We start from the raw sequence: 10775 nt of genomic DNA on the forward strand, positions 1-10775 counted from the left end.
CACTATTGGGTGAAGTTTGGTTGACTTCTGCGCAGCGGTTTGGGGGTTAACATCAAAATTACATTTCTCGGCCATATCGCATAGATCTCACTGTGAAAAGGCTTAAATGACTTTTTTAATTAAGTTTGATGATTGCGCTCAAACAAAATTTCCTAGAACAAAATTTTCAAATGTAACTACTAGATTGTGATACAATACACTATTGGGTGAAGTTTGGTTGACTTCTGCGCAGCGGTTTGGGAGTTAACATCAAAATTACATTTCTCGGCCATATCGCATAGATCTCACTGTGAAAAGGCTTAAATGGCTTTTTTGACCTAAGTTGGAGGATTGCGCTCAAATCAAATGTCCTAGAACCAAATTTCCACATGTAACTACTAGATTGTGATACAATACACTAATGGGTGAAGTTTGGTTTACTTCTGCGCAGCGGTTTGGGAGTTAACATCAAAATTACATTTCTCGGCCATATCGCATAGATCTCACTGTGAAAAGGCTTAAATGGCTTTTTTGACCTAAGTTTGAGGATTGCGCTCAAACCAAATGTCCTAGAACGAAATTTTCAAATGTAGCTATTAGAATGTGATACAATACACTATTGGGTGAAGTTTGGTTGACTTCTGCGCAGCGGTTTGGGAGTTAACATCAAAATTACATTTCTCGGCCATATCGCATAGATCTCACTGTGAAAAGGCTTAAATGGCTTTTTTGAACTACGTTTGAGGATTGCGCTCAAACAAAATGTCCTAGAACAAAATTTTCAAATGTAACTACTAGATTGTGATACAATACACTATTGGGTGAAGTTTGGTTGACTTCTGCGCAGCGGTTTGGGAGTTAACATCAAAATTACATTTCTCGGCCATATCGCATAGATCTCACTGTGAAAAGGCTTAAATGACTTTTTTAATTAAGTTTGATGATTGCGTTCAAACAAAATGTCCTAGAACAAAATTTTCAAATGTAACTACTAGATTGTGATACAATACACTATTGGGTGAAGTTTGGTTGACTTCTGAGCAGCGGTTTGGGAGTTAACATCAAAATTACATTTCTCGGCCATATCGCATAGATCTCACTGTGAAAAGGCTTAAATGGCTTTTTTGACCTAAGTTTGAGGATTGCGCTCAAATCAAATGTCCTAGAACCAAATTTTCACATGTAACTACTAGATTGTGATACAATACACTAATGGGTGAAGTTTGGTTGACTTCTGCGCAGCGGTTTGGGAGTGAACATCAAAATTACATTTCTCGGCCATATCGCATAGATCTCACTGTGAAAAGGCTTAAATGACTTTTTTTAATTAAGTTTGAAGATTGCGCTCAAATCAAATGTCCTAGAACTAAATTTCCAAATGTAACTACTAGATTGTGATAAAATACACTATTGGGTGAAGTTTGGTTGACTTCTGCGCAGCGGTTTGGGAGTTAACATCAAAATTACATTTCTCGGCCATATCGCATAGATCTCACTGTGAAAAGGCTTAAATGGCTTTTTTGACCTAAGTTTGAGGATTGCGCTCAAATCAAATGTCCTATAACCAAATTTCCACATGTAACTACTAGATTGTAATACAATACACTAATGGGTGAAGTTTGGTTGACTTCTGCGCAGCGGTTTGGGAGTTAATATCAAAATTACATTTCTCGGCCATATCGCATAGATCTCACTGTGAAAAGGCTTAAATGACTTTTTTAATTAAGTTTGATGATTGCGTTCAAACAAAATGCCCTAGAACAAAATTTTCAAATGTAACTACTAGATTGTGATACAATACACTATTGGGTGAAGTTTGGTTGACTTCTGCGCAGCGGTTTGGGAGTTAACATCAAAATTACATTTCTCGGCCATATCGCATAGATCTCACTGTGAAAAGGCTTAAATGGCTTTTTTGACCTAAGTTTGAGGATTGCGCTCAAATCAAATGTCCTAGAACCAAATTTCCACATGTAACTACTAGATTGTGATACAATACACTAATGGGTGAAGTTTGGTTTACTTCTGCGCAGCGGTTTGGGAGTTAACATCAAAATTACATTTCTCGGCCATATCGCATAGATCTCACTGTGAAAAGGCTTAAATGGCTTTTTTGACCTAAGTTTGAGGATTGGGCTCAAACAAAATGTCCTAGAACAAAATTTTCAAATGTAACTACTAGATTGTGATACAATACACTATTGGGTGAAGTTTGGTTGACTTCTGCGCAGCGGTTTGGGAGTTAACATCAAAATTACATTTCTCGGCCATATCGCATAGATCTCACTGTGAAAAGGCTTAAATGACTTTTTTAATTAAGTTTAATGATTGCGCTCAAACCAAATGTCCTAGAACGAAATTTTCAAATGTAACTACTAGAATGTGATACAATACACTATTGGGTGAAGTTTAGTTGACTTCTGCGCAGCGGTTTGGGAGTTAACATCAAAATTACATTTCTCGGCCATATCGCATAGATCTCACTGTGAAAAGGCTTAAATGGCTTTTTTGACCTAAGTTTAATGATTGCGCTCAAACCAAATGTCCTAGAACGAAATTTTCAAATGTAACTACTAGAATGTGATACAATACACTATTGGGTGAAGTTTGGTTGACTTCTGCGCAGCGGTTTGGGAGTTAACATCAAAATTACATTTCTCGGCCATATCGCATAGATCTCACTGTGAAAAGGCTTAAATGGCTTTTTTGACCTAAGTTTGAGGATTGCGCTCAAATCAAATGTCCTAGAACCAAATTTCCACATGTAACTACTAGATTGTGATACAATACACTAATGGGTGAAGTTTGGTTTACTTCTGCGCAGCGGTTTGGGAGTTAACATCAAAATTACATTTCTCGGCCATATCGCATAGATCTCACTGTGAAAAGGCTTAAATGGCTTTTTTGACCTAAGTTTGAGGATTGCGCTCAAACCAAATGTCCTAGAACGAAATTTTCAAATGTAACTACTAGAATGTGATACAATACACTATTGGGTGAAGTTTGGTTGACTTCTGCGCAGCGGTTTGGGAGTTAACATCAAAATTACATTTCTTGGCCATATCGCATAGATCTCACTGTGAAAAGGCTTAAATGGCTTTTTTGACCTAAGTTTGAGGATTGCGCTCAAACAAAATGTCCTAGAACAAAATTTTTAAATGTAACTACTAGATTGTAATACAATACACTATTGGGTGAAGTTTGGTTGACTTCTGCGCAGCGGTTTGGGGGTTAACATCAAAATTACATTTCTCGGCCATATCGCATAGATCTCACTGTGAAAAGGCTTAAATGACTTTTTTAATTAAGTTTGATGATTGCGCTCAAACAAAATTTCCTAGAACAAAATTTTCAAATGTAACTACTAGATTGTGATACAATACACTATTGGGTGAAGTTTGGTTGACTTCTGCGCAGCGGTTTGGGAGTTAACATCAAAATTACATTTCTCGGCCATATCGCATAGATCTCACTGTGAAAAGGCTTAAATGGCTTTTTTGACCTAAGTTTGAGGATTGCGCTCAAATCAAATGTCCTAGAACCAAATTTCCACATGTAACTACTAGATTGTGATACAATACACTAATGGGTGAAGTTTGGTTTACTTCTGCGCAGCGGTTTGGGAGTTAACATCAAAATTACATTTCTCGGCCATATCGCATAGATCTCACTGTGAAAAGGCTTAAATGGCTTTTTTGACCTAAGTTTGAGGATTGCGCTCAAACCAAATGTCCTAGAACGAAATTTTCAAATGTAGCTATTAGAATGTGATACAATACACTATTGGGTGAAGTTTGGTTGACTTCTGCGCAGCGGTTTGGGAGTTAACATCAAAATTACATTTCTCGGCCATATCGCATAGATCTCACTGTGAAAAGGCTTAAATGGCTTTTTTGAACTACGTTTGAGGATTGCGCTCAAACAAAATGTCCTAGAACAAAATTTTCAAATGTAACTACTAGATTGTGATACAATACACTATTGGGTGAAGTTTGGTTGACTTCTGCGCAGCGGTTTGGGAGTTAACATCAAAATTACATTTCTCGGCCATATCGCATAGATCTCACTGTGAAAAGGCTTAAATGACTTTTTTAATTAAGTTTGATGATTGCGTTCAAACAAAATGTCCTAGAACAAAATTTTCAAATGTAACTACTAGATTGTGATACAATACACTATTGGGTGAAGTTTGGTTGACTTCTGAGCAGCGGTTTGGGAGTTAACATCAAAATTACATTTCTCGGCCATATCGCATAGATCTCACTGTGAAAAGGCTTAAATGGCTTTTTTGACCTAAGTTTGAGGATTGCGCTCAAATCAAATGTCCTAGAACCAAATTTTCACATGTAACTACTAGATTGTGATACAATACACTAATGGGTGAAGTTTGGTTGACTTCTGCGCAGCGGTTTGGGAGTGAACATCAAAATTACATTTCTCGGCCATATCGCATAGATCTCACTGTGAAAAGGCTTAAATGACTTTTTTTAATTAAGTTTGAAGATTGCGCTCAAATCAAATGTCCTAGAACTAAATTTCCAAATGTAACTACTAGATTGTGATAAAATACACTATTGGGTGAAGTTTGGTTGACTTCTGCGCAGCGGTTTGGGAGTTAACATCAAAATTACATTTCTCGGCCATATCGCATAGATCTCACTGTGAAAAGGCTTAAATGGCTTTTTTGACCTAAGTTTGAGGATTGCGCTCAAATCAAATGTCCTATAACCAAATTTCCACATGTAACTACTAGATTGTAATACAATACACTAATGGGTGAAGTTTGGTTGACTTCTGCGCAGCGGTTTGGGAGTTAACATCAAAATTACATTTCTCGGCCATATCGCATAGATCTCACTGTGAAAAGGCTTAAATGACTTTTTTAATTAAGTTTGATGATTGCGTTCAAACAAAATGCCCTAGAACAAAATTTTCAAATGTAACTACTAGATTGTGATACAATACACTATTGGGTGAAGTTTGGTTGACTTCTGCGCAGCGGTTTGGGAGTTAACATCAAAATTACATTTCTCGGCCATATCGCATAGATCTCACTGTGAAAAGGCTTAAATGGCTTTTTTGACCTAAGTTTGAGGATTGCGCTCAAATCAAATGTCCTAGAACCAAATTTCCACATGTAACTACTAGATTGTGATACAATACACTAATGGGTGAAGTTTGGTTTACTTCTGCGCAGCGGTTTGGGAGTTAACATCAAAATTACATTTCTCGGCCATATCGCATAGATCTCACTGTGAAAAGGCTTAAATGGCTTTTTTGACCTAAGTTTGAGGATTGGGCTCAAACCAAATGTCCTAGAACAAAATTTTCAAATGTAACTACTAGAATGTGATACAATACACTATTGGGTGAAGTTTGGTTGACTTTTGCGCAGCGGTTTGGGAATTGACATCAAAATTACATTTCTCGGCCATATCGCATAGATCTCACTGTGAAAAGGCTAAAATGGCTTTTTTGACCTAAGTTTGAGGATTGCGCTCAAACAAAATGTCCTAGAACAAAATTTTCAAATGTAACTACTAGATTGTGATACAATACACTATTGGGTGAAGTTTGGTTGACTTCTGCGCAGCGGTTTGGGAGTTAACATCAAAATTACATTTCTCGGCCATATCGCATAGATCTCACTGTGAAAAGGCTTAAATGACTTTTTTAATTAAGTTTGATGATTGCGTTCAAACAAAATGTCCTAGAACAAAATTTTCAAATGTAACTACTAGATTGTGATACAATACACTATTGGGTGAAGTTTGGTTGACTTCTGCGCAGCGGTTTGGGAGTTAACATCAAAATTACATTTCTCGGCCATATCGCATAGATCTCACTGTGAAAAGGCTTAAATGGCTTTTTTGACCTAAGTTTGAGGATTGCGCTCAAATCAAATGTCCTAGAACCAAATTTCCACATGTAACTACTAGATTGTGATACAATACACTAATGGGTGAAGTTTGGTTTACTTCTGCGCAGCGGTTTGGGAGTTAACATCAAAATTACATTTCTCGGCCATATCGCATAGATCTCACTGTGAAAAGGCTTAAATGGCTTTTTTGACCTAAGTTTGAGGATTGCGCTCAAACCAAAAGTCCTAGAACGAAATTTTCAAATGTAACTACTAGAATGTGATACAATACACTATTGGGTGAAGTTTGGTTGACTTCTGCGCAGCGGTTTGGGAGTTAACATCAAAATTACATTTCTCGGCCATATCGCATAGATCTCACTGTGAAAAGGCTTAAATGGCTTTTTTGACCTAAGTTTGAGGATTGCGCTCAAACAAAATGTCCTAGAACAAAATTTTTAAATGTAACTACTAGATTGTAATACAATACACTATTGGGTGAAGTTTGGTTGACTTCTGCGCAGCGGTTTGGGAGTTAACATCAAAATTACATTTCTCGGCCATATCGCATAGATCTCACTGTGAAAAGGCTTAAATGACTTTTTTAATTAAGTTTGATGATTGCGTTCAAACAAAATGTCCTAGAACAAAATTTTCAAATGTAACTACTAGATTGTGATACAATACACTATTGGGTGAAGTTTGGTTGACTTCTGCGCAGCGGTTTGGGAGTTAACATCAAAATTACATTTCTCGGCCATATCGCATAGATCTCACTGTGAAAAGGCTTAAATGGCTTTTTTGACCTAAGTTTGAGGAATGCGCTCAAATCAAATGTTCTAGAACCAAATTTCCACATGTAACTACTAGATTGTGATACAATACACTAATGGGTGAAGTTTGGTTTACTTCTGCGCAGCGGTTTGGGAGTTAACATCAAAATTACATTTCTCGGCAAATTTGCATAGATCTCACTGTGAAAAGGCTTAAATGGCTTTTTTGACCTAAGTTTGAGGATTGCGCTCAAACCAAATGTCCTAGAACGAAATTTTCAAATGTAACTATTAGAATGTGATACAATACACTATTGGGTGAAGTTTGGTTGACTTCTGCGCAGCGGTTTGGGAGTTAACATCAAAATTACATTTCTCGGCCATATCGCATAGATCTCACTGTGAAAAGGCTTAAATGGCTTTTTTGACCTAAGTTTGAGGATTGCGCTTAAACAAAATGTCCTAGAACAAAATTTTCAAATGTAACTACTAGATTGTGATACAATACACTATTGGGTGAAGTTTGGTTGACTTCTGCGCAGCGGTTTGGGAGTTAACATCAAAATTACATTTCTCGGCCATATCGCATAGATCTCACTGTGAAAAGGCTTAAATGACTTTTTTAATTAAGTTTGATGATTGCGTTCAAACAAAATGTCCTAGAACAAAATTTTCAAATGTAACTACTAGATTGTGATACAATACACTATTGGGTGAAGTTTCATTGACTTCTGCGCAGCGGTTTGGGAGTTAACATCAAAATTACATTTCTCGGCCATATCGCATAGATCTCACTGTGAAAAGGCTTAAATGGCTTTTTTGACCTAAGTTTGAGGATTGCGCTCAAACCAAATGTCCTAGAACGAAATTTTCAAATGTAACTACTAGAATGTGATACAATACACTATTGGGTGAAGTTTGGTTGACTTCTGCGCAGCGGTTTGGGAGTTAACATCAAAATTACATTTCTCGGCCATATCGCATAGATCTCACTGTGAAAAGGCTTAAATGGCTTTTTTGACCTAAGTTTGAGGATTGCGCTCAAATCAAATGTCCTAGAACCAAATTTCCACATGTAACTACTAGATTGTAATACAATACACTAATGGGTGAAGTTTGGTTGACTTCTGCGCAGCGGTTTGGGAGTTAACATCAAAATTACATTTCTCGGCCATATCGCATAGATCTCACTGTGAAAAGGCTTAAATGACTTTTTTAATTAAGTTTGATGATTGCGTTCAAACAAAATGTCCTAGAACAAAATTTTCAAATGTAACTACTAGATTGTGATACAATACACTATTGGGTGAAGTTTGGTTGACTTCTGAGCAGCGGTTTGGGAGTTAACATCAAAATTACATTTCTCGGCCATATCGCAATGATCTCACTGTGAAAAGGCTTAAATGACTTTTTTAATTAAGTTTGATGATTGCGCTCAAACAAAATGTCCTAGAACAAAATGTTCAAATGTAATTACTAGATTGTGATACAATACACTATTGGGTGAAGTTTGGTTGACTTCTGCGCAGCGGTTTGGGAGTTAACATCAAAATTACATTTCTCGGCCATATCGCATAGATCTCACTGTGAAAAGGCTTAAATGGCTTTTTTGACCTAAGTTTGAGGATTGCGCTCAAATCAAATGTCCTAGAACCAAATTTTCACATGTAACTACTAGATTGTGATACAATACACTAATGGGTGAAGTTTGGTTTACTTCTGCGCAGCGGTTTGGGAGTTAACATCAAAATTACATTTCTCGGCCATATCGCATAGATCTCACTGTGAAAAGGCTAAAATGGCTTTTTTGACCTAAGTTTGAGGATTGCGCTCAAACAAAATGTCCTAGAACAAAATTTTCAAATGTAACTACTAGATTGTGATACAATACACTATTGGGTGAAGTTTGGTTGACTTCTGCGCAGCGGTTTGGGAGTTAACATCAAAATTACATTTCTCGGCCATATCGCATAGATCTCACTGTGAAAAGGCTTAAATGGCTTTTTTGACCTAAGTTTGAGGATTGCGCTCAAATCAAATGTCCTAGAACCAAATTTCCACATGTAACTACTAGATTGTGATACAATACACTAATGGGTGAAGTTTGGTTTACTTCTGCGCAGCGGTTTGGGAGTTAAGATCAAAATTACATTTCTCGGCCATATCGCATAGATCTCACTGTGAAAAGGCTTAAATGGCTTTTTTGACCTAAGTTTGAGGATTGCGCTCAAACCAAAAGTCCTAGAACGAAATTTTCAAATGTAACTACTAGAATGTGATACAATACACTATTGGGTGAAGTTTGGTTGACTTCTGCGCAGCCGTTTGGGAGTTAACATCAAAATTACATTTCTCGGCCATATCGCATAGATCTCACTGTGAAAAGGCTTAAATGGCTTTTTTGACCTAAGTTTGAGGATTGCGCTCAAACAAAATGTCCTAGAACAAAATTTTTAAATGTAACTACTAGATTGTAATACAATACACTATTGGGTGAAGTTTGGTTGACTTCTGCGCAGCGGTTTGGGAGTTAACATCAAAATTACATTTCTCGGCCATATCGCATAGATCTCACTGTGAAAAGGCTTAAATGACTTTTTTAATTAAGTTTGATGATTGCGTTCAAACAAAATGTCCTAGAACAAAATTTTCAAATGTAACTACTAGATTGTGATACAATACACTATTGGGTGAAGTTTGGTTGACTTCTGCGCAGCGGTTTGGGAGTTAACATCAAAATTACATTTCTCGGCCATATCGCATAGATCTCACTGTGAAAAGGCTTAAATGGCTTTTTTGACCTAAGTTTGAGGATTGCGCTCAAATCAAATGTCCTAGAACCAAATTTCCACATGTAACTACTAGATTGTGATACAATACACTAATGGGTGAAGTTTGGTTTACTTCTGCGCAGCGGTTTGGGAGTTAACATCAAAATTACATTTCTCGGCCATATCGCATAGATCTCACTGTGAAAAGGCTTAAATGGCTTTTTTGACCTAAGTTTGAGGATTGCGCTCAAACCAAAAGTCCTAGAACGAAATTTTCAAATGTAACTACTAGAATGTGATACAATACACTATTGGGTGAAGTTTGGTTGACTTCTGCGCAGCGGTTTGGGAGTTAACATCAAAATTACATTTCTCGGCCATATCGCATAGATCTCACTGTGAAAAGGCTTAAATGGCTTTTTTGACCTAAGTTTGAGGATTGCGCTCAAACAAAATGTCCTAGAACAAAATTTTTAAATGTAACTACTAGATTGTAATACAATACACTATTGGGTGAAGTTTGGTTGACTTCTGCGCAGCGGTTTGGGAGTTAACATCAAAATTACATTTCTCGGCCATATCGCATAGATCTCACTGTGAAAAGGCTTAAATGACTTTTTTAATTAAGTTTGATGATTGCGTTCAAACAAAATGTCCTAGAACAAAATTTTCAAATGTAACTACTAGATTGTGATACAATACACTATTGGGTGAAGTTTGGTTGACTTCTGCGCAGCGGTTTGGGAGTTAACATCAAAATTACATTTCTCGGCCATATCGCATAGATCTCACTGTGAAAAGGCTTAAATGGCTTTTTTGACCTAAGTTTGAGGAATGCGCTCAAATTAAATGTTCTAGAACCAAATTTCCACATGTAACTACTAGATTGTGATACAATACACTAATGGGTGAAGTTTGGTTTACTTCTGCGCAGCGGTTTGGGAGTTAACATCAAAATTACATTTCTCGGCCATATTGCATAGATCTCACTGTGAAAAGGCTTAAATGGCTTTTTTGACCTAAGTTTGAGGATTGCGCTCAAACCAAATGTCCTAGAACGAAATTTTCAAATGTAACTATTAGAATGTGATACAATACACTATTGGGTGAAGTTTGGTTGACTTCTGCGCAGCGGTTTGGGAGTTAACATCAAAATTACATTTCTCGGCCATATCGCATAGATCTCACTGTGAAAAGGCTTAAATGGCTTTTTTGACCTAAGTTTGAGGATTGCGCTTAAACAAAATGTCCTAGAACAAAATTTTCAAATGTAACTACTAGATTGTGATACAATACACTATTGGGTGAAGTTTGGTTGACTTCTGCGCAGCGGTTTGGGAGTTAACATCAAAATTACATTTCTCGGCCATATCGCATAGATCTCACTGTGAA

This window comes from Corythoichthys intestinalis, chromosome 1, assembly GCF_030265065.1.
Source record: "Corythoichthys intestinalis isolate RoL2023-P3 chromosome 1, ASM3026506v1, whole genome shotgun sequence".
NCBI classification, from domain to species: domain Eukaryota; kingdom Metazoa; phylum Chordata; class Actinopteri; order Syngnathiformes; family Syngnathidae; genus Corythoichthys; species Corythoichthys intestinalis.